Genomic DNA, 24990 nt, shown 5'->3' on the forward strand with positions numbered 1-24990 from the left:
CGTGACTTTGCTTCGTTTAGCAAATAATCAGTTTCTAAAAGCAGGCCCTTAGCAACCGTGATGGTTAGCAATTTTATTAGTGCCAATCGCTGGCATCACAAGAATTTCGCTCGCACGCTTTGTGACCACACATGTAGTGCCCCATTTGCTACCGACAGCGTTGTCTTACGTCTCCAGGTGTACGCGACAGCTGCACATTCATCAGCAGAAATTGCAATGTAGAATATCGCTGGACATTTATGAGTCACCATAACACGATCTACCTTTACTCGGTGCCGGACGTATTTAGTACAGTTAACTGCAATAGTTTGCGGGCCACGTGAACACGTGCGAGACGGCGTTTCCGTGCTTCCTACCGGCGCGGCAGCTACTTTCGGGAGTGCAACTTCGACGTTAGCAACGGAACTGCTTTCTTTCGGCTCCCAGGCATGTCTTTTTTCTTCTTCTTCTTCGTACCACCTGGCCCTTTTGTATTGCCGGCATCATTTTGTAAATTGTTGTTCTGTGGCGTGAGCTACGCTTTTTTTTTTTTGGTTCGACACCGGTATATTACCAACAGTTAAGGGGCTTCGGCACATTGCCTCGAGCGGCGTGCTACTGGACTGATACCACTCTGTATGACGTGCTTCTGCAATTATATTTTCAGAGGTGCCACTGTCGGGGGGTATGTATTGTGGTGGCCGTTAAGTATGAATTACGCGATTATAATACAAAACCGTCAGGGGGCGTGAAAAGTCGAAGCGTTTGTGAGCACGAAAGGAGGCACTTCCGTCCAAGGTCTGCCCTCCAACAGCTGTCGCCGGGCCGTTGGAGGGCGCGTATATAGTTTGGCAAGCAGCAATAGTGCCGAGACTGACTCCGCACATTGAGATGAAATGCCAAAATATTCACCCTGCAAAACTGAAGAGAACGCCCACTATCTAGAAACGTGGATGAAAGCATTAACCAATTAGCGCTCAAGATAAAAAGAAATGTTTAGAGTATTGGCGTGAAAAAAAAAAAAAAAACGGGAGAGATTGATAGAGCTGGAGTCGTCATAGGCAATGGTAACTGTGCGATACAGAGATATAGGTTTTAATGAAGAGAAAGGAACGAGAAACGGGCGAAATGGTAGACTGCAATAGATGTAAAACCTGATTAGCTCAAGCAGGCTACTTGTCGCCACCTTTTCGAAGGAAATGCTAACCGAAATCAGCAGCAGCAGTTACTGCCGAGCACTCCCACTTTAACACTCCCAACTGCACATTCACGCGCATGAATTCGATCCCTAGTGACGATCGCAGGCAAAACTGTTTCTCGCAATGTAGGGTGATGCTGAAGCTTAAGATAAGGAGGTGGCCTGACGACAGCGCAATAGTAGGATGGATGCATGCAGTAAACAGTGTCGAGCTCTTAACTGCTGTTACAGTAAAACACCAGCTTGCCTCTGCCTCATTTTTTCGCAAGTGTGAATGAGCAATTGCGAAGAAAGCAGTGCCAGAACACGCACGTCGCGTTACGCGTATGGATAACTTGCACGTGACGTCACTGACGCAGCTTTTCACCGTGCTAGTGTTCAAGCATGGCGGCCGCGACGATGTCACTGCGCCATATCATCACTTGTACGCCGTTTTGTGCTATGCTGACCGTTTTACACCCGATTAATCACTGTTATCGATTTGCCGCTCGCTGCAAGACGCGCCTGTTGTGATGCCGTGCTGTAGCGTTTCTTGCTTACGCAGCTTTTCGAAGTGCTAGTACCTTATAAGGTGACGGCCATGATGACGTCAGTGCTAGTTATACTTCCAGCAGACCCACGCGTCGTATGCGTAACTCGGTCTAAATCAATTACAAGTAGAGCGCTGTTATATATAGTTGATGGGTTTGTTTGTTATTGCGCTTGTTATTTTTCAGTACAAATAAAGTAATATGCACTGTAAACCGCTTTGCACCCTTCAGGTGGTTTTGAGCACCAAAAACACCCTTTTGCCGAAGAAATTTGCAAGAATACGGGTTTTTTAAGAAGGGTCTTTCGTTTACCAAAACATTTTCATTTCGGTAAAAAGTATTGTGCACCTAAAGCGCCGTTTTGGTGCAAGGGCTATGGGCTTGGTAGAGTTGCTGTACAGGCTTCCTAAAGGGAGCTTATATAGTAACTCTATCTACAATACAGGGCTCATACAATACAAAGGGAACCTATACAGTAACTCTAAGGCGTGGTATGGGCTGTTTTACACCTGTTCATTGTAGTTGTCACCATGGACCGTGCTGATTAGAAGTTGTTAGACGAAAGACATTCTATATAGTGCGGTTTTATATTACTATATATGTGTGATTTTAAGATGCCTATTGGCTGATTATATCGAAACAAACATTTTATGGAAATTTATTGTTTAGCTACGTACAACAGATATGCACCCACTGACACTTAACTGCAGCTCAAGACACCTTGGCTATATCAGCCGGTTAGTAGTTATATGGGTGTAGGCAGAGCGATCAGTGTTTGTATGCGAATGTGCTGTGCGCTGTGTGTTCAGTGCGTACACAGGGTGTCCCAACTATCGTGCATCTTCAAAAATATGCAAATGCGACATAACTGGATCGAACCGAGGTAATGTTTGCCGTCGCTTAGAGATTCTCGGACTATTTTTTTTTTGCATTCCGCCTAATTACATAATTAGTCTTAATTCTGCGGTGGCTGCTGTGAATCGCGCCCACACGACACCCACGCGCTGTCTCTCGCGATCTCCAGATTAGCGAGGCAGTCGCGCCACAATTCTCTCCGTTTGTAACGTGCCGCACGAGACAGATTGTATGCGTCAGCCAATATATCGCGCAATGAAAGCACGTATAGAGCTACGCACAAATTTCGCATTAGGGAGTGTCGGAATCGTCGGTGAATTTTCTTAAAGATCTTCCATCCACCAAATGCACTTTCAGGCGCCCAACGAAATGACGAAGTAAATTTCTACTACACCGACGCTCTTTCTCCAGCCAGTTTCGCTTTCAAGGAGCCTGCCAAGGGGAAATAATTGTTCGTGCAGCTCCCACATGAAATCCGCTATTCAAAATTTAATCGTTGTAATAGGTAGTGTTGAGGACGGGCCCCAAAGAGCTAATTTGCTGTAGGCACTTATTGTTGAGAATTACAAAGTTTATTAACGTAACTTCGCTATTTACGCACGTAATTGCGGAAATTGATATGTATCTAGAGGCTGCCTATTCGTACACTCGAATGGTAAACATAAAGTTACCGTGATTTATATTTTTCTAATATTCAAAATTTTGTGTATCTAAAAAAAAACATTTTGTATTTCAATATATACACGAAAAAAGGCTTATATATTTTACAAAAAAGAGGTGCCCAACTAACGATAATGTCTAATCAAATGAATAGTCTATGCCTACAGAATGAATATGTTGATGTACGTTCAACTCGCTTCAAATTGCATTGCGTGCTTTTTTGAACCTGGAAAATAAACCTGAGGACTTCATTGACTTTTATCAACGGTGTGTGAAATACACGTGAATGATATGCTTTTCAGAATTGCTTCTCTTTCCACTAAGCAATGCTAACGACTCATCAAAAAGCTCTTCGAATAATTTACAACATTTATTATGGATGGTAACATAGCCACTTGCATGCAGAGGTCACGCACATATAATTCCCTCGGCAATCGAAATGAGGCCAAGCCGGAGTCACTCTAAACCAGAATCACTAAGACCTTAGGGTTGTTCCTGGGCACGGTAAATAGATTATTATTATTATTATTATTATTATTATTATTATTATTATTATTATTATTATTAACAACGTGCCCTTCCCGCTCTCCGTATTCATCATCAGCCTGGTTACGCCCACTGCAGGGCAAATGCCTCTCCCATACTTCTCCAACTACCCCGGTCATGTACTAATTGTGGCCATCTTGTGCCTGCAAACTTCTTCTTGCATACTCTCGGTATTATATGGCGTATCCCATGACTTCCACTCCTCTGTTGCCTTTCTGAAATAGTACTCTACTGTGTGCCTTCCACTGCTAGAGTAGGCATCTGTAATTGGGGGCGAAACGTGCAAATCTAATTCTGACCTCATATTAAATTTGTCTACATTAATTTGATATCAATTTTCAAGCACCAGTTCTGACTTTGTGGCGACCACAGTCCACCCCTCTCACATGTACCACAACTGGCACCTTTAAAATAGACTTGTTAAATCAGACCTTCTGTTTCTCTAAGGTCGTCCATGGCATTACACATTGACCAAAGCTTCTTGATCATGTGCAACTTTCTATGCCGCAAAGGTATACCAGGCAGCATTAAGTGTTTCCCGCGCGGCCTTGTTGCATTAGACTGTCCTATGGCTCGACTACAAAAAATACATGCATTAAGTATTCTGCCCATGTTGGTCAATGTCAGAGTTCATTACTTATGTTTTGTATGTATGTAGATGATCATGTAGTAGCATTAGCTCACTTTCACGTCCGGCTCCTCGTGTTCTGGTTGTTTATTGCCCTATCTCAATGTTTTGCGTACCACATTTGCCTTCTCTGTACATTTTGTCTTGCGTATTACATCAGTGCGCCGTAGGTGTTCCTGGTCACTATAATAAACATTTGAATGATTATTATCAACGCAGCGCTCGACACTGTGGGCGCCGATAGCGGGACTGTCGAACTGTTGTCGGCTCACAAAGTAGGGGTGATTTGGAGGACGGTAATCGCACGCCGGTTTTCATTTCCCTCTGAGGCCTCGACTAGTGCCCAGCTCATGCAACTATATATCTCCCCCGCTAAAGCACGTTGCGAAGTTGTGGAAATGGCTTGGCCCTCTTGCTATCGGCCTCTCCGCGCCGCGTGTTGGGATATCACCGTTCCGGTTGGCGGCCGCTTAATTGCTGGGATAATGTTTTAAACTGACGACTCTTAGTGGCTTCGTTCTGCGTGCGTGCTATGTAACGAACAAATATTTCAAAAGTGGATAAGGCACTCGTTCTTTTCAGTGTTAGAGTACGGTACCGATTATTGCTATAAAATAAAGTCGCGAAGGGGTACTTTACTTCCAAGAAACGCAAATAACCTAAAAGGAGAGTAAGAAAAAAAGAGGCAGGGGGAAGGGATACACGTGTCAGTACGAAACATGCATACTGACGCCATTCTGTCTGCCTTTCGCTCGTGTGTAAAATTAATGCCGACCATCGCATGTAGCGGCGTGAGCTTGTGCGTGTCTGTGCGCAGGGCGCAAGTTTTACTGCGCCGCTTGCGAAACGCCGGCCGTTTCCGTGCGTAAATTTTACACACGATTAAGTGTGTACTAGCAAAAGAAACGAGAACTGATGTAGCGCTGCTCTCACTTTTCAACGCACACACATGCGCGCGCTTTCTTAGGCAACGGAGGGAACAATCCTTAGGGCGTGACTGCTTCATAATCAGTGTAGATTAATCCTTCACGGGCGCATTATCTGAGCGTTTGGAAAGTTTTCTTCTTACGGCTGACCCTTTCGTTAAACCCTTCTCTCAAACTTGCGACAAAAGATGACGTGGCTCCGACGCTGCCCCGTTATTTCTTTTATTTCGGTTATGTCTTTTATTTTCGGTTCAGCGGGAATAGAACATCTTCTGGCCCGATGCGCCACCGAGCGATAGAAAAAAATAAAAAAAAAGTAAATCGCCAGCTCGCGACACTACGACACTACTGCTCACGCTGGCTGCGAGAGGAGATGGAGAGGACGCCTTTCGAAATAGTGAGCAGCACGCGTTCCAGGCGAAGAAGAGCCTCTGCGCGTGCTCGGCCGTAGCTTTTATGGCGCCGACGTGTGTGCTGCACGAAGCCCCGCACGGGGCGTCGTCTCCCACGCAAGCGCAACATTGCGACGCTCGCGAGTGCATAGCCTTTCGGAGCGTTGCGCTTACGCGAACAGTCCGGTTAGCTGGAAGCCACAGCAGGCAGAGCGTTTGTCATGGAACGCGATGGAATGGGGGCGGTGGATTGCGACGTAAGCTTTTCTTTTTTCTTTTTTTTTTTTTTTTTGAAGCATGCGTTTTACTTCAGCTGAGCGCGTCGAAAGCGGTGGGCGCAGCTGGCGACGTATCCATAATTCGTAACGAGATTCAGCGAGTGAAAACTTAACAAAAGAAAGACAAACCAGAGAAACTACGAGTCGTGCAAAAGTGCGATAAACTTAGAACATTGTGCAACAATGCTTCTTAATCCTGATCAACGCTTCGATCGTTCTGAGAGCTGCGCATCAATGAGAATGGCCTCGACAAATGTTGCACTCTCCCTATAAACATTCGTAAGAGGCTGAATGTCCAAACCTTTCACTGCAACTGTTGATAACGGAATAGTAGGACGATTAGAAAAAAAAAACAATATTTTAACCTTAGTGTACGCAGATGCCGGTAATTATTTTCCGTAATAACATGCTTTATCAGACTTTTCTTAACTTAGTTTTTTTAAAACTTCAAATAGATAACTTTATAAACTGTTATGTTCGCAGCTGTTTACACAAACTCATAATTTTCTTTGTTCTAGGTGGCTCAAAATGTTATTAGGGGTGTGCGAATAATGCAATAGTAGTAGCAGTAGAATCAAACACCAATCGAATATTGCCAGAAGTGAATAGAATAAGAAATATTTCAATAGTTTGCGTACGATAGACAACTTTCTCACCATTATCAATTTTCACATCTTGGTATTTCCAACATTGTAAAGCGTCTGTCCATTATAAATCATGCTTTATTAGAAGCACAAAGGGAGCATTGGAAACAATGAACCAAGTCGCTTGTTCGCCAACTCAGGGCTCTTCGAAGCATACGCAGTCGTGCTTGATCATAACGTTTAGAAAGGCAGCCTTGTCGGCCGATGAATACCTGAGTATGCCTTCGCGGCCAAACCAAAAATGCATGCCGTCTGCAGCGTTGGCAAAGCGAAAAAAAAAAAGGAGCTTTTTCTCTCATTCAAATGGTCGTGGCAGATGGTGCCACTATTGGGGAAAATATGTTCCAATGAAACGTATTCGCATTAAATCCGATAAGAGGACAACGGTGCTGCATATATAAATAGTAGTGCATGGCGTGTGTGAACATGTTATCGCAAGTGATGATGTCTAGCTGGAAAAGTCTGGCTGTCTGATGGTCTGAGCGACGCAGTGCTGTCGACTGTTATGTCCGCTGTGGATGGGATGAGTCATCGCATTTTTTTCTTCAATTTCATGTTTGATCGTGAATAGTCAGCTATAGCGTTCAAAAACTATTCGAAAAATATTCAAATATTGACTACTGGATTCGAGGACCGAATCGAATAGGACGACATTTGATTGGTTATTCTTAAGTATCGAATATTCACACACCCCTATACATTTTATTAATGGGAAACATTTGACTCTGAAAACATTCGTGCATCATGTTTATTTTGACTTCTTTTGTGTTTCATCACGGTCAGGTTTGTTTAGTCAGTGTGGTGAGAATTGAAGTCTAAAACTATCATATTTTTGGTTTCCATCATTCAAAGGACAACTTCATAGGACACTACCTGCCCGAATTATTGTTTCATACGACTGAAATATTAGGTTTATTTACATCATTTTTGAAATTACCTGTTTGTGAAAATAAATGTTTAGGTCACCAGTGGTGAGGCAGCTGCAGCGTTAAAGGCTTTTTGTTTCTCGGGTTCGAGTAGTCGTGTTGAAGGTCGCGATCGAGGATTATCCAACTAGGAGGCGAAAACTTCAATCACGAGCGAAATGTCGCAGTGCCACCTACAAAATTACAACGAAAGATTTGCTTCCTAGAAGTGCTTAGTGCTCTCCTGATTTTTGCTGCAGCATACACATGCCTCCTCTTGTTCCGAGTATTTGCTCCGGCATGTTTTTGTCCTTAGGCAACCAGTTCGAGCCTCAAATAGAAAGGCACTGACCTTTGTGTTATCGTACAGATTTTCCCTTCTATTTTTTCTTCCCTCTTGCAAATTTCCATTGTCTTTCTTGTTTATTCTTCGAACCCAATTCGCTGTCTCTGTATCTTTTTTTTTTTTTTTTTTGATGACTCCTGGTTGTCTATTTAACCCGCCGCGGTGGTCGAACCCCAGGTGGTCGAAATTTCCGGAGTCCTCCACTGCGGCGTGCCTCATAATCAGAAAGTGGTTTTGGCACGTAAAACCCCATAATTTTTTTTTTTTTGGTTGTCTACTTACACTTTCGATTACCCTGTACTTCGTTGCCAACTATCTTGACCTCTTCTTCCGTTATGTGTCCACGCTTTGTGTCCGTTGTGTGGCATAAAAAAGTGGCATTATTTTTGCCCTTACCGAAATCGTTAGTCGTCCTCTTTTTGGTGTCTTTACTGACGAGGAATCGCTGCATTTTGTTCGAACTGTTCTTTACATATTGTAATGGCGTTTCGCGCATATCTGCGATTGTATTGGGTCAGATATTAGGTTTTATAGCCTCTTGTTAAGTCTGCTTAATGATAGCAGTACAACCTACTGCTCATCTAAGTATTGATCCTCCAGCGTGATGAGGTGCATGCATGCTTGCAGCTTCTGATCGTCATACATTGTTTCACTGCGCTGTGTTCATTTTGCATCGCTTACGAATTGTATAATTGGGAATAGCGGGACCTGTGCCAGGCTGCCGTGCTGCAGAATCAGCGGTGGCTGGTGGCACTGACAGTGTATTGAAAATGACGTTGCCGCATTTTCTGCAAGGAATGCGGAGACTTATTGAGATGGCAAAGCCAAAGTATGAGAAGTTGCCAGGATGATGTGCTGTTCTGCGTATTGCTGAAAGATGTGTCAATTTTATGTTTGTTTGAACTGTTGAAGTGCGTTAGTTGATAAATTTTCCGCGCTTATATTGTGCACAAAGGGAGGTTCTAGCTCTATTTATCGCGTACCACGTGCGACGCCACCACTTGCTTGTGCTGAAAGTGCAGTAATTTGATATTGCCCATGGAAGGTGCGATCAAACGCCACGAGGTGTATTCCCAAGGACCAACTAAGCATCTCACCACAGTCCGCCAATGCGAATATCAGATTATCCATTTTCGGACGCCAGAACCAATCTGATATTCGTCTAGGGTTCGATAAAATATGTCTACAGTTTCCAATGCGTGCACAGAAAATCAAGCGGTTCAAGCTCTGGTAGTCAACATTAATTCGGAGTCTTCCAGTACGCGTGATCTGTCACAACCCATGTATTACTTTGCGGCGTTAAACCCGGTCGATCGGTCGGTCAAAGTGCTTGCAGAACTGGCCAACTGTAATAATGCTTTGAGAGGCACGGAATGCGGACTTTCTCGAAGTCTGGGAGGAACCCCACAAGCCGTGTGACTTTCTCGTTGCCATCTACACCACTGCAATCGGCATGCCGAGCTGATTCAGTGCCAGCGGCGCTAAGCTCCTTGTCCGAAGAGGGCTCTCCGTGGTTTCTCGAAAGCTGCACACTCCAGAACATAGTGCTCTGACGTGGTCGGCACTCCGCAGCTGCGCCAGTCTACGCTTGGCCGGAAATTGGTTTTGGTGTGGCAGTATGGAAAAATACGCGGTTATTGTTTGTAGCTGGTACAGGTTAGGGACCAGCTGTTTGGAAATTAGATGGAATCGGTGTTATTGCAGAAGGCGTGCACAGCGCCCCAGCCAGACTTCTAGGTTCACTTTATTTTCTTACGATCACGTAGATTTTTTTTCTGCTGTAGTTTATTATTGCGGATAGCGGGGACACTAATGTCGGCTTGCTCTCACAGGTTAAAGACATACAATTCGTCTCAATTAGTGAACCAGGACTGTCCACAAATCAAAATTGCGTTTAATTTAGTTACCGCTAATTGTCAAATTATGCGATAACATGCGGATAAGTTTAAAAGGTATGTATCTTATATAGGTACAATGACGTCAGATCCAGCTCACAATGGAATCTACTATATGAAGCTCTCGTGATGCTGTTTAAATACTGTAAAACTGTTCGTCTTCTTTTCCACACTTTGCAGCATAGTGATTACGGGGCCCAGTATAGCGTGACAGTAGTCAAGAGAGAGAGAGAGAGAGAGAGATAAAGAGGAAAAGCAGGGAGGTTAACCAGATATCAGTCTCCGGTTTGCTATCCTACACTCGGGATGGGTGATAGGGGTTAGAAAGAGGATAGAGAGGAAAACGTTAAAAAAAATACACGCACACACGTAGGCACACACACAAAAGGCGTTCCAGTTAAAGACGTTCACAAAGGCCGGTAGATCGCAAAAAGCGCAATAGTGCTTGCACGGCCTTCTTCTGTGACGGTAGGTCCTTTCGATGGTGTAAAATTATTTTTTCCGATAGCGGTTGGTCGTCCAACTGGTCAAGTTCGTGGCGAAGGCATTCCCTCTCTGGACTGTACTGCGGGCAGGCGCACAAAATATGTTCAGTCGATTCTTCGTGGCCGCAGTGGCCACAGGTTGCGGTGTCGGTCATCCCTATGCACTATCTATGCACTACCTAGGATCGGCCCACGTCCGACGCGCGGTAGACGCTTCGCCAGCTGTGCGCACGTGCGTCATAGGCGACCTTGTACACTTATTTATCAAAGCGACGTTTCTAGATCTCGTATCTCTTACAAAATTGCGAGTTCGTGCACAAAATGACTCGCCTGTGTAGCTCAACACGCTTCGAGTTTTCTGTTAGAAACTCTCGGAGGTGGGTGAAATTCACCTATATTGCTATAAAAATATCCGTGGCCGATGGTGCGATCGAACCTGTCTTCTAGCTCAGCAGCCCAATGCTATAACTATTCACGCGCGTCCTTCTCAAGAGGCTGCCATTGCGTTGGCCATTGGCACAAACTGTGGCGTAGATCAGGTCGTTCTGCTCACCGACTCGCAAGCGGGGGTTGGCCCCTCCCGCGTGTAGCCGTGCGCGGCTTAGCCGTGTCCGGGGAAAGGGGGATCCTGGGGGTTGAGCCGATGCCGGGTGTTTGGACCTTTAAGGCCCCCGGCGGAGGCAACACACCTCTTTGGCCTCTGCTTCATGTAGACGGCACCCCCGGACTGACCCACCCGGGGGAAATCGGCAGTCGCCTTTTCCTGTCCTCCTCTCCAATCTTCGTCTTTCTCTCTCGCCTTTTTCATCTTTCCTGTCTTCTCATCATTTCTCCTCACTTCCTAGTTTCCCGGCGGCAAGGGTTAACCTTGTGTAGCTAGCCAGCCTTGGTTATGCTGTATTTGGTTATAGCAGCGATGTACGGCTGGCGTTGGCAGGGTTTCTCCAGCAGGAACTTCTGTCACGTCCCCCTGTTGGGCTCCATGGTGGGTGGTCGGCATCGCGGCCGAAAACCCAACTGCACCTATGGAAAACGCGTTTCCTAAGCTACCTGATCGCCCTCAGAAACGAGGGCGCACCGAAGAAGTATTTCAGTTTTTCGGACGCCAAGTCCACAATTTTCCTCGTTTTCATGTGATCCACACAGAAAAACCAGCTAAACAAGTCCGAACAATCTCCCCCTTCCTTGTATCTAAGACCCTTACCGAAGTTTTTGGCCCTGGTTATAAGGCGTCGAGGATGGCTAGCGGCGACCTCCTCTTGGAGCTCCGCGATCTGAAACAATTTGAGAAACTGCCAAAACTAGTATCATTTGGGGAGACCCAAGTAGTAGTAACCCCGCACCGCACGATGAATACCACCCGCGGCGTTGTCTCGGACGATGATTTGCTGGAGCTCACTGAGGCTGAACTCTTGGAGGGCTTCAGTGAACAAAATGTCATAAATGTCAAAAGAATCAAGATAAGGCGCGAGGGTAAAGAAATTGCGACCAAGCACCTAATTCTCACTTTCAATTCAAGTGTCCTGCCCGAATCAATCGAGGCCGGGTACATCAAGCTCCGTGTAAGACCGTATGTGCCAAATCCCTTGAGATGTTTCAAATGCCAACGTTTTGGCCACAGCTCGCAGAGCTGCCGAGGCCGCCAAACATGTGCGAAATGCAGTGCCCTTGAACACGCAACTGAAGAATGTAAAAACTCTCTACACTGTGTAAACTGTGATGGGGAGCACGCCGCGTACTCGCGGTCGTGCCCATCCTGGAAGAAAGAAAAAGAAATCGTAACGATCAAAGTGAAAGAAAATATCTCATTTAAGGAGGCACGCAGGCGGGTTGCATACCTGCCAAAGAAAAGCTTTGCCGAAGTGGCGCGTCAGGGGGCAGCTTCACAACGGCCTCCGGCGGCTGTCCGACCCACAAGCAGTGAGTCGGCAGTCACGCCATCTGCCGCCGCGACGGTTGCAGCTAGCGCTGCTCCGTCAACCTAGGAGAAGGAACCATCGACCCCGAAGGAGGGCGCAGCCGAGGCTGCCTCAACTTCCGAGGTTCCTTCCTGCGCTGGCAACGGCCGGCGTAGCCAAATCCCTCTGGGAGCCCCATCGACCTCCGGGCTGGTGGGCGCAGGGGTCTTGCCCTCCAAGGCGGGACTCCCTCTGAAATCTTCCCGCTCGCAAGAGCACGTGTCCGGCGCCTCACAAGAGGCAATGGACACTACACCCACCCTCAAGGCGCACCAAGCGCCTAAGGAGCGGCGAGGCTCCCTCGAACGCTCCAGAAAGAACAAAACCCCTATTACAGGGCCTCGAAAGGGCTCTGTAATCTAAGGCATCCCGTCCGTTTCCGCAAACACAGCACCAATTTATTTTAAATATGGATACACAAATCATTCAATGGAACATTAGAGGTCTCCTTACAAACCTTGATGATTTGCAAGAACTCATCCACAAACATAATCCAAAAGTGCTGTGTTTACAGGAAACACATTTAAAATCCAGACACGCAAACTTTTTCCGTACGTATGTTACGTTTCGCAAAGATCGCGATGATGCCGTCGCATCATCGGGTGGTGTTGCGATTCTCACTCATAAAAGTATAGCATGTCAACCTTTACAGCTTCGAACGCCCCTTGAAGCAGTGGCGGTGCGAGTTGTTCTGCTAAACAAACTCATCACTATTTGCTCGCTTTATATACCCCCACATTACAATTTAACTAAACATGAATTTCAGTCCTTTATAGATGAACTGCCAGAACCCTATGTTGTTCTTGGCGACTTCAATGCGCACAGCTCCCTGTGGGGCGACTCTCGTATAGATGCGCGAGGTCGTCTTGTTGAACAGTTCCTTTTTTCTTGTGGGGCGTGCCTTTTGAATAAGAAGGAACCCACATATTACTCTCTAGCAAACCGATCCTTTTCGTCAATAGATCTTAGTATAGTCTCCCCGTCTCTACTGCTTGAACTCGAATGGGAAGTTGCCAACAATCCTTACGGCAGCGACCACTTCCCTATACTGCTAAGATCACCTAAAGAAAACGAATATCCACCACACGCTCCTAGGTGGAAGATTGAGACGGCTGATTGGGAGAAATTTCGATCTCTTACTAGTATCTCATGGGCTGACATGTCTTCGTTAGAAATTGATGCTGCAGTGGAGTTTTTCACAGCCTTCATAATAGATGCCGCATCTAAATGCATATCACAAGTAAATGGCCTCTCGTGCAAACGGCGCGTCCCGTGGTGGACCGACGATTGTAGGATCGCACGTAAAAAACAAAACAAAGCGTGGGGGTTGCTACGCGCCTCCCCCACTGCGGAGAATCTCATCAATTTTAAGAAAGTAAAATCACAAGGCAGGCGAACCCGCCGACAGGCCAGAAGAGACAGTTGGCAGAAGTTTTTAACGGGTATAAACACGTATACAGATGAGGCCAAAGTCTGGAACAGGGTAAATAGCATAAGAGGGCGACAAACATACTCCCTCCCTTTGGTAAACACACAAGGCGATACACTGCAAGACCAGGCTGATGCTCTCGGTGAACACTTCGAGCACGTGTCTCGCTCCAGTCACTATTCAGAGAACTTCCTTAAATATAAAGAAATAGAAGAACTCAAGCCTCTGAATCGGAAATGCACGCCAAACGATCCTTATAATCGCCCTTTTACGATTGCCGAACTTAAAGCCTCCTTGTCAGTATGTCGGAGCTCTGCACCGGGCCCCGATAGAATCATGTATGATATGCTTAAACACCTGCAATCCGACGCACAAATCACGCTACTTACACTTTTCAATGCTATCTGGGCTGCTGGTTATCTCCCATCGAAGTGGAAGGAGGCTATTGTGATCCCTATATTGAAGCATGGTAAAGACACTTCATTGCTCACTAGCTACCGTCCCATAGCGCTTACAAGCTGCCTCTGTAAGCTTTTCGAAAAAATGATCAATCGCCGTCTGATACATCTCCTAGAGTCTAGTAAAATGCTTGACCCATTTCAATGCGGTTTTAGGGAAGGGCGATCTACAACCGACCATCTCGTGCGCATCGAAGCGAGCATTCGCGATGCCTTCGTACACAAACAATCTTTCTTATCTGTATTTCTGGATATGGAAAAAGCATACGACACAACCTGGCGGTACGGAATCCTGCGCGACCTTTCGGTGCTGGGCATCCGCGGCAATATGTTAACTATCATAGAGAGCTACCTAGAGAACCGTACATTTCGGGTGAAAATAGGTCCTGCACTGTCGCGTACATTCATACAAGAAACTGGGGTACCCCAGGGTGGCGTACTCAGCTGCACGCTCTTTGTCGTAAAGATGAACACGCTTCGGGCATCATTACCACCAGCTATTTTTTACTCCGTCTATGTATACGATATACAAATAGGCTTCAAATCCTGCAACCTCACAGTCTGCGAGAGACAGGTACAGCAGGCCTTAAACAAGGTGTCCATGTGGGCAGACCAAAATGGATTTAATATCAACCCCCAGAAAAGTTCCTGCGTTCTCTTCACAAGAAAGAGAGGCCTAGTCCCAGATCCTTTTCTAGAGCTGGGCGGACAACAAATTCCTTTTAACAAAGAGCACAAATTTCTAGGTGTTATACTTGACTCCAAACTTACCTTCATTCCACACCTAAAATATCTAAAAACAAAATGTCTAAAAACAATGAACCTACTTAAAATCCTATCCCACACAACATGGGGTAGCGACAGGAAATGCCTGTTGAATCTTTACAGGAGCCTAGTTCGATCACGAATAGATTATGGTGCCGTAGTATATCACTCTGCCGCCCCGAGTGCACTAAAGATGTTAGACCCCGTTCACCATCTGGGAATCCGCCTGGCCACTGGCGCATTTAGAACAAGCCCTGTTGAAAGTCTGTATGTCGAGTCCGATGAGTGGTCACTCCATTTTCGGAGAACATACATCAGCTTTAACTACTTCCTGAAAGTGCGCTCTAATAAGGAACATCCGTGTTTCACAACCGTTAACGAATTGTCGTGTGAAACACTTTTTCATAATAGACCCTCTTTGAGATTACCTTTCTCAATACGTGTAAGAGAACTTGGCGAAGAAATGGACGTCCCATTTCTCGAACATCGCCTAATGCCTGCTGTTAAGCTAATACCGCCCTGGCAGTGGCAGGTGATAGAATGTGACGTATCGTTCCTAAAGGTCACAAAGCACGCTCCTGAGCTTGAAATTATCATGCATTTCCGGGAGCTTCAATTGAAGTACTCCTGCTACGAATATTACACAGACGCGTCCAAATCCCATGCTGGCGTATCCTACGCTGCTGTTGGTCACTCGCTTTCTGAATCTGACGTGCTGAACCCCTTAACGAGTATCTTCACTGCAGAAACATATGCCGTACTTTCTGCAGTAAAACATATAAATAAATTAAAACTCGACAGAGCAATAGTATTTACAGACTCGTTAAGCCTTGTAAAAGCGCTGAATTCTCTACAAAAGCATACAAATCCTGTTTTCATAGAACTTTACTCGCTCTTATGCAATATTTATCTATCACACAGACACGTAGTAATATGCTGGGTGCCTGGCCATAGAGGAATCGAGGGAAATGTGCTTGCTGACGAGATGGCCAAATCAATGGCATCGCAGGGTACTCGTTCTGCTGCAGTCCCTGCTACAGATATGAAGCCTTTCCTAAGAAAAACTCCGAAGCCACTGGCAACGCTTGTGGGACGCAGAAACGAGCAATAAGCTTCACGTAATTAAGCCTAAGTTAGGTTTCTGGCAGCCAACAACGAAAACACGAAGAACAGATGTCCTATTCACTAGACTGAGAATAGGACACACATTTGGCACTCACAACTTTCTCTTGTCCGGTAATGAGCCTCCAACCTGCGGCAGATGTGGCGATCGGCTGACCGTCCTCCATGTCTTGCTGGAGTGCCGGGAAGCCGAAAGAGACAGGAGGAAACATTTCTCGTTTGCATACCGCCATTGTATTCCCCTGCATCCGGCTATGTTTCTTGGTGAAGAACCGCTTTTTAAGACCACAGCAGTCCTCGCTTTCTTAAAAGATGTTGTACTACATGTTATAAGCCCATTCATTTCGTAGCGCGTCCTCTTTCCGTAGGATATCGCTAGGATAGATTCTCTGTATAGCACATGCCTCTCGGCCCTTGCGTTTCAAGGGCTCTGGCGAGGCAGTAGTGCTTTTAGACAATTTTAGCATCTCGCATATTTTATATAATGCATCATTATTTCTTAATGCATTTTAGTGATCATAGTACACGTCATTAATCATTGCCATAATTTTATTACGTGTAATTTTTATGCAATTTGCACCAACTCTTTTAGGCCCCTTTACAGCCACGTCTCATTAAATTCACAAAACCCATCAGACCACGACATATTCAATACCACTAGCATGGCGCTCTTTGGCCACACCTGGCCCTTGCGCCATTAAACCACAAACATCATCATCATGAAAGGCCTCGTCAAGTGCCAGTTTCTGTCTCTGTCCATATTTTTCGTTAGACGGACACCTACAAAGTGCACCTCTATTGCTATTGCATTAAAACACAAGGCGTGGCAGAGCGCAGAAAAGTCAAGTTTTTGTTGGGACCCCCTTCAATTTTAGCTTTAAATGCTTCACCTGCCGAAACATTGTTCGACATGACCACTGAGCCGCATGATGGCGTTCGGCAGTTCGCTTTTTGTCCTGGTAAAATAGCACCAGTTCAGTTTACTAGGTGCTTTCCGGGTTACGGCACGCAGACTTCAAAATGCGGTTGCAAATTTGTCTTCTTTATAAGAGCAGATAATTTTATGCATATGTTGTGTTTTTAAGCAAGTTGTTTTATCTCGATGCTACCAACGAGTCATTTAAGCTAATCGGGTGGGTAGGCGCAGGTTTTGTTTAGTGTTCCATTTGTAAACGCTCAATCTTACTCTCCGTGCTTTGCGCTATACAGGTCTAGACAATGAACTACCTAAAGAAAAAAAAACACCTGCAAATAAAGAAAAACAAACGAAAAAAAGAAACAGGCAGCTGCTGCAATTGTTTCGCAACTTAATATTGTTAAGCTCCCCATCACTTCCATTGTATTTGAGACGCCATGTTTTCAGTACATATTTCTGTTGGACAATAAACGGCGACTCGCATAGGGACTGAAGCCGAATTATCTCCAAAGCTGAGTCAGCGCGTGTAAGGTTGAGGTATTGAGTTTATTTTCAACCATTGAGTGGCAGCCAGGGTATGTCGGGATTGGGGAGCGGTCAGCGCCGTCGACCGTCCAACAAAATCCGACTAGCTGCGGACTCGTCAGCGAGTCTTGGAGGCGCTGCACGGCGTGAGTTATGCGCATTTGCCGTTGTGGTCCCGCTTGCGTTTATCTGCAGCCGACAGGAACAGACTTCGGCGCGCACGCGATCGAAAGCAAGATTAATGAGCAAGAGAGACGTGCGCTGCTCGGACGCTCAGACGCTTTCCTCATTTCGCACCGCAGCATACATGGCCGATGTCTGATTTTTCCATCCTTCTACTGCGACCACTGTTCGCGTTGGAGTTTGCAATTCGTCGTTTCGTATGGAATTCCTCGTAATTCATCCGCGCCCTAATTCAGGTAAGTCACGGAAGACGTCGTGGGAAATTGTTGTGTGGAACAGGCTGTTGTTTCGTTTGATGAGTTGCTGGGCACATGTCGCCATGAACAAACAGATGTATAGGATTCCTTTTTTTCCAAGTGACTCGCCCCTTATCTGACACCCCTAAACGTGACCTTTCAGGTATCAAAATGATTTGATGTAACTACTGCTTCTCACGAATTCAGCATCTTCAGATATTTGTATATCAAGACAAGCTTACTTCATAGCGCACTGTCGTTGCTGAATGCAGTTTTTTAATATTCCGTAGAGACGGGCTCCCGAAAGTGCAGCATTCGGTGATGTTCATTCAGTGGTGTTCATTGAGGCAAAATACATAGCGTGATGTAAAAAGAAATCTTTCTTTACATTTCTTTGTGGTCTACTATTAATAGGCACGTGAAGATGTGACCTAACGGATTACTAGATATTGATAACAGCACAGTTTCAGCCACCCAATTATTATGAGAGACAGAAATCATAAAGGAAAGTCAGAGTCGTTAACCAGGACTGAGCTACCTTGCACTAGGAAATGGGGAAAGGAGATTAAAAGCTGCAGCCGTAGTGTGGGACAAGTACTTCACCAGCGTGGCCATTGTCGGACGACCAAATACGAATGCCGTACGGCAATACGGCAGTACAAGAGTTCTAACGTCTAATTGGCAATGTCAACAGGGTCAAAGAAATGTAATGCATTGTGGAAAACGGCGGAAATCCGTTCCTCCACCAGCCGCGAGGAGTACCAATGCGCCCTCACCTCTGCCCTTGCTCTGAAGTGGTGGATGACCCGAATGGGACTCACCCGAGCGCGCGAAGAATATGCCATGGCTGAACTGTTAGACACCAACCGGAGCGGAAACAGCAGGAATCGGCATCTTCCGAGATCCACTACCGGAGAACAGCGAGCGTCGGCGGACGCAGGAGTCCGCAGCACTAAGCAAAGGTGAACACACCCGCTTCTTGCTAGCCTGCCTCTTGCCCGTTTATGGAGCGTCGCAGAAGCCAGCGCGTCTTGTTGGGAAGACCCAATAAACCGTTGGTTCAATTTGGTTATCACTGCGTGTGTATGTGTGTGCCGTGCCTGCTCCCGACCTGCCGGTCTGCCTCCGAAGGTCGGTAGCACCGAGGTGCGTGTGTCAGCGCTTGGAGGCTATACATACAGTGCCCGTAGCACCTAAAAACAGCTATACTTGGCGGAAACCGCTTTCACGTTTCATATTCTGTTTTAATATTTCTTTTTCCCCTGCGCAGTGCAGCCGTTCAGTATGATCACTGTGTGCGAAAGTCTGGTTTCAGGTGTATACATATAGGACGAAAAAGACGTGGGGCCACAAAAAAGGTCATTTGCTTTCCAGCGCCTTGTTTATATCGCTGACGGTCTGCTTTCGCACATCGTAGTTACAGGTCGTATATCAGCAATGCGATAAATGGGGCACCCGCTGAGGTGCCTCATTCACTCTGGCGCTGTGCTGCTGAGCACGAGGTCGCGTGGTCGATTCCCGGCCGCGGCGGCCGCCGCAATCTGATCGGGGTGGTATGCGAAAATTCGTCTACCGTGCATTGGGTGCAGGTCAAAGAGCCCCAGGGGGTCAAAATTAAACGAGAGCCATTAACTGCGACGCTCCTCATAACCCATTGTGCAGTTTCAGAGCGTAAAGCGCCACAATGATATGCAGGGTGTTCCAGCTAACTTGAGCCAGAATTTATAAATGTGCCGCTGCACTCTAAGACGACGCGACCAAATGCATGTTGCTCAGTTTTGTATGTAGTGTGTCACGCTATTTTTTGTATCTTGCTTAATTAGATAATTAGCCAATATTCATTAACCAACTTCTGAAGTAACGAAGTAAGGCAAAAAATTCCAACTAGGAAGTTGTCATGCAAATACAGAAGTGACATTTATTCAAGCATTAGAAAGCTTACATGTTTAACTTCTGGTACAGCTATAATGAGGACTAGCCGTACCAGAAGTTAAAGATGTAAGCTTGTACAGCTAGTGGCGACTAGCTGCACCAGATAAAAAAAAATGTAGGAAAGGTGCATCGAGGTTGCTCTTTTTGGTGAGTGACTGTCTTGCCACAACCGTTCGTCCTTTAGGGGTGTAACTGCGAGGGGATGAACTGGTACTCCCCGTGCGGTTAGCCCTTCAAGGGCTAACAGGAGCTCTTTTCCGATGCATTTAAAAGAAGCAATTAATGACACTAGCCATTTGTACGACCACCCAAAAAAAGTTATTGAGCCCAAAAAAAAAAATCGCCAGAGAAGAACCGAACTCATGTTATCACGGTCATGAGTCGCTCTAACCACTACACCACGGCAGCTCGATTGAAGGGACGGAACACACTGGAAGCATGTTAAGCAGCTCAGTACAGGTCCGGCTATGCAAGACTGAGCCCATTTTACATGCTGTGCGGGGAGAGTCACGCTTTGTGTGTACGTGCGACCATATGCGACTGCAAAAAGAAAGCTGTCTGATTATTCTTAGTATGGTTTAACCTGAGACACATCACGTGATGTACCTGTAGCGCGAACGGGGCACGCAAGATTAGAAGAGCAAATTCTCTGTCGCTTAGCGTGCCCCGTTTGAACTTTACACGTAGCTTCACTCAAGTTCGTAATCTCTTTAATTGGAACGGAAGCAACCAATAACTTCGGCCAGCACATAAATAACTTGATCGTTTAATGCGTATTGTTCCCTTACAGCCTGCACATGAAGTGCGTAGCTCGTCACATTCAACCATTTAAATTTCACGCATTTCTCATGAAGAGGCAGAGTGCTGCCCTCAGTGTAGTTAAAGGCAGTGGACCAACTTCAAATTATTTACGTTTTCTGGATTTAAACAGAGCATATCGTTTCCGCCGCTTCACTCGATGAAACGGAGGAAAATAGTGCAGTGTATGGGGAGTATCTGTTTCCGCTCATCCTTGCGTTGCTCTCCTTCCGACCAGGTAATAACACTTACCCTCCGAAATTTACGCAAGACACGCACACTACTGCAGTTTGTCCGTTGTGGGAGGAAAGCGCACTTTTTAGGACTAACTTTCTGGTTACTCTCGTTTTCCCCGGTACTTTTCTTATAGTGTAACGGTCTCATCTTGCAATCGTGATTCCTGTTCGTATAGTGGGGCCGTTGTGCTCAAAAGTGGCGGGCGCGAGGTGGCATCTTGCTACCAGAGTTTCACCACGCTATTTCTGGACCCTACGTGCAGAACGCGGGGCGCAATAACTGAGCACCCGCGCAATTTCCGAAACAACTCCCGATGAGCATAGGTTTGGGTTTAATGGGCTTTATCTACCATGGCGGAGTGAGCACTCTCGAATGCGAGCCCTTCCGCTCGGATCGACAAACGTACTGCTGAGCTATGCCTTGCTGAACGCTAGCGAAAGGCTAAATTTAGCTCCGATTGCGTCCTGCCTGGCGCGACAACCATCTGCGCAAGGAACCTATGCATGATCGAGTAATGCTTCTTTCCTCTACACCACGATACCAAATTAAGGCGCGTGGATACAGTGCAGTTGCAAAGATGTGAATGATAATGCTGTAACATGTTTTCGTTACATGCGGTTTAGCAAGCGCATACTGACCGAATTGAATGATTTCTCAAGTCAAAAAATAAATGTGACTAGTTGGTTCGTTCATGTTCATGGCATTATTAAAGCGCGCTGAATCGAAGAGCCCGACACGAACAGTGACAGAAGCATATCACGGCAACCTATATAGCTACGCGCTGTGTATACATGTAGCTTCCACTCATGTGTGCTGGAATTCGCAAAAACAAATTATCAAGCGAATAAAAAAACGATTTTTGAAGCGTTTGCTATGACTTCTCTAGATACTAAAGTGTCAGTGCGCCATCGATTAGTTTATCATGAAGTGAAACGAGTTCTTGGGCGAGTTGGTCACTTATTGCAGGCATAACAGCAGCGCCAAAAAACACACTAAATAAAGGAACACTGACAGACACGGACAATCGCTGCCAGTCTGTCAGTGTTCCTTTCTTTTGTGCGTGTTTTTTGGCGCTGCTGTCATGCCTGCAATAGTTTATCATCCGTAGACATTTATTCCAGTGGGCGTGCACATAAGCATGATGTGGTGTATATACAGCAGAGTGTCGGTTTAGTTTTTTTTTTACTTTTTATTGCTGTAAAAATGTGACGACGTGCATAAAACAACTGCTGCCGCGGTCGCACTTTGTTCTTGTGACTTGCGGTTCTGTCACTGTTCCTGTTGTGCTCTTTGATTCAGCGCGCTTTAAGACTGCCATATGTTCAGGCCTATATTGTGCGTCATATGCATGGTAAAGGAAGGAAGGAATACGAATAGACGGAATGACAGGGAGGTTAGCCACTTCTCAGATCGGCTTTCTACCCCGTGCTGAGGAAAGGAAGTAAAGTGAATAAAAGATAATAGAAGAGATATATTACAAAAGAGGCCAGAAGAGCAAAAAAAAAAAAAGGAAAACAGAAAAAGAAAAAACAAAAGGGGGGGGGGGGGGATGAGGAAAGGAGAATACGGACCTGCTTAAAGTATGTCTCTAAGACCAGTTCTCCGCAAGAAGCACAACAACGCTTTCGAAGCCTTCTGTGCTGAGGATGGTCTCGGCCAGTGTCCCAGGACCCTTTCCTCCGACAAAGGGCGTTTATGTAACATATATGTATTGGTAAGGTGTCTTGTGTATACACGAGCCAGCATACTTTAGTAACAAGTCCATGAGCCCGTCGAGAAAGCACTCATAAATTGGCCTCATAACCAATATTGGATAAACGCGTTAACCTCATGACGCAGGCAACCAAGTTTCTTTTCAGTTCGAAGTTTGCTGCACAGCCAAATGATTGTCGAATCCCACATGTTTACCGGTATTCATTGCATGGCGTTGGTGTTCATGAATCGCTGATGTAATTGTTTGGGAGCCTACATGCGACACCTCTGTTCGGCCGCATATGTACATGTCATATAGGAATTGTTAGTCATATGAGCGCAGTCACCTCGTGGCCGTCACGTGACTTTCATACAAGACCATGTTAGTTTCGGCCGTGAAGTGTACCATATTATTTGTAGGAGCGTGAATGAAACTGAGAGTTAACTTGGTTTATTTGATCAAGGTCATAAAGGTATACGTGGCATTCCAGTCTTCTCTGGAGCACTGTCGGGTAAGGACGGTTGCCGGGGGCTCGCCGTCCAAGTTGCTTCCACGGGCTTGGTCGTCCTGCTTGCCGTTCCTCAGAGTGCGCGCTACGGGCCCAAATGCATGCCGCGCGGGGTGTGGGGTCGGTGCTTGCCTTATTTCTTGCGATTACGTTGCTCCGTTTAGTATATCACATTCCGCCACGCCCGTTTTATCTGACTGGTGATGTAACTGTGTCGCCGTTTCGAAATATGTATAAAAATTTGAAATGTGATGTACTATCGCGCCAAGTAGCAACACGGCGACTGTTATACAAGGGGCTCCGAGACTGTACGGCGGTGCCACTTTACGAAAAATTGAACTAAACACCATTCCAAGTATCTTTATTTAGTTACACAATTTTTGATATGTCGGCGCGGCCGTGCAGCCAGAGCCCCTTGTAACGCGGGCGCCGTATTGCAGTTACTATTGAGCTGGCATTTGTTGCGGTTCAACGCGAGATGCTTCACGACCGCACGTGTACGGGTGCAAATAGCGTACGACAGCACGCTGTGCTGCCGGGTCCCTGAGCATGCGCAGAAGCACTGATGGCATTGTCTAGGCGTCTTCTGTAACAGCGTCTTTCGTCGTTTGGCGTCTTACTTTATGGTTACTCGTTATGGATGGTTCTACAGGAGAAAAAAGGACTTGACGCTTTGTTGCTACATGAGCTGGAGGCTGCGTGGTTAAGTTTGAAGGGGACCGTACCGATCAAAATTAGGCTAGTGAGTGGGTTTCGAATGTGCATCCTTGTAATTCAACAAGGAATAACTCGGTGATGAGCAAGCCCCGCCTTAATCGACGCCGTGCCAGAGGAAAGAGTTCAGAACAAGGACATTATTCTCCTCGCGCGGGAAAGCTGCCCACTAGAATATTGGGTTGATTAGGCTACAAGATTGCTTAGAGCAATTAAAAGTACAAATAATAAACTTGGAAGGTAATGCTGCATAGTAACTCAGTGCGTCAGAAAAGAGAACTGATCGAAAGAAAAAATAGTTCGGAATTCACTCGCCAATCGAAGGAGCACGACCAAGGAAAGTGAAAGTTGTTGGCGCATCTTTGACGAAAGAAAGACTGCGTGCATGCGAAAACGGGGACAGAGGCACAGATGACACCACACCACAGAACTGTGGTGTTGGTACTAAACGTCTGGACAGGTGAGATGGATCTTGAAAGGCAAAAAGGGTTGGAGCAAGACTAAAGGCTTCGGTTCATGAGAGATGAGATCTCTGCATGAAAAAAAGAAAACTTAATATTTAACACCAGTATTTAGGCCGATGATCGCAACAGTATCCTACGATTTTCTTATTCCTGAAGACAAATTTGATGTTGCAAGCGCTCTTAATTACAAATTTTCGTCGTGCCAGTGCTGCCTTCGTCGAAGCTCTAAACTCGACCACAAGCAACGTTGATGGCCATTCAGATTTATTTGGTGCCACATGCGATAATGTTAGTTTTATCTCCCAAGGATCACCCCAGGCAGGTGATGTCCTTCGTGACACTAAAACAGCACTCTAGCGTGATAATTTCATTAGACGAGGACGTCGCGACTTGATTGTTTATGAATGGCTGAATTGTACGCGTGCATTTTGCGGAAAGGGCGCAATATAACATTTCAACAAGCACCTGCGCATTGTAGCATTGATGACATTGAGCGCACCGGCAAGCGAGGCTGGCCCTCCGCGATTCTGCTTCCATCACGATTCCATTTTCGAGACCAGATGCTAGAGAATTCGTTTACGCAAAGGATGAGAGCTCTGAGCTATGTACGTCTCGTTTTCACCTGCTTGTCTGCATTGGAAAAAAGAAATGGGGACGGAACGGAGTGACTGTTTGGAAAAGAAGGAAGTGCGTATACGTATACACGTCCACCACGCGATGCCATCTCTTGAGCCGTATTCCGTCCACTGGCTTTCAAAATGATTTGTGCTGCCGTTATAATCTCC

At 46.0% G+C, this 24990-nt stretch overlaps 1 protein-coding gene across 1 annotated transcript in view; it reads left to right on the forward strand.

Moving 5' to 3' along the window:
• The window catches only part of LOC126546189 (transmembrane protein 163a-like), a 93780-nt gene that overhangs the window by 851 nt on the left and 67939 nt on the right, over positions 1–24990 (forward strand). The window lies entirely within an intron of this gene.

The sequence above is a fragment of the Dermacentor andersoni genome, chromosome 1 (genome assembly GCF_023375885.2).
Source record: "Dermacentor andersoni chromosome 1, qqDerAnde1_hic_scaffold, whole genome shotgun sequence".
Taxonomy (NCBI): domain Eukaryota; kingdom Metazoa; phylum Arthropoda; class Arachnida; order Ixodida; family Ixodidae; genus Dermacentor; species Dermacentor andersoni.